The sequence below is a fragment of the Oryzias melastigma genome, linkage group LG13 (assembly GCF_002922805.2).
Source record: "Oryzias melastigma strain HK-1 linkage group LG13, ASM292280v2, whole genome shotgun sequence".
NCBI classification, from domain to species: domain Eukaryota; kingdom Metazoa; phylum Chordata; class Actinopteri; order Beloniformes; family Adrianichthyidae; genus Oryzias; species Oryzias melastigma.
This window is the reverse complement of record NC_050524.1, coordinates 19418044-19418804: the sequence shown is the minus strand read 5'-3', so window position 1 is coordinate 19418804 and position 761 is coordinate 19418044.

The window sequence follows — 761 nt, the reverse complement described above, 5'->3', positions numbered from 1 at the left end:
CTGGGCGGCTGGCTAGCATAGGGGCTGATCGCTCCGGCTCCATGGGCAGACTGGTGACCTGTCCAGGTTCGCCGGTAGTCGGGAATGCCTCCTACCTCAAACAGAGGGATGCTGGGTAATCGAAGAATGACAAACAGGAAAAAACAAACCAGTTCCCTTTAGTGTAAACATCAGAAGAAGCTTGTTGTTGTAGAGAAATAAAATAATGACTGTAATCAGACAACCAGCCACAGATTTAACCGATGAAAAAAATGAGCTGTCCTACTACATCAGTGCCTGTCTGTGTTTATATTTGAATATGTTTGTTTGTTTATTAGTGTGGATGCATGTATTTGTGTGTGCATGTGTTTTTGTGTATAAAAAAAAACTTGATATTTTTAGATGGACCTTCTGCAATCGTCTCCTTTTCTTTTATCATTTTTTCCTCATTTCTACTACAGTATCTTATCATCTCCTTCTATTATCTTTTCTCCTCCTTGTGACATCTGCTTCTTTCCTTCCTCATCTTCTCTTCTTCTACCATCGTCTCGTTGTCTGTGATCCTTGATTACTGTAAACTGATGTTAAAAATAAAAAATTTCTTTCTCCATTTTTTCTCCTTCTATCTTCTCCTCCCCTTCTCCTCCTTCTCTTCTGTCTCTTCCAGTCAATGCCCCCCCCCCCCAACAAACTCTCCTCCCTCACTCAGTAATTTCAGCTGTGACTCTCTCGCTTGCTCACGTAGCTCGCCCTAATCCAGCTTTGACCTCAATCCCGTGATG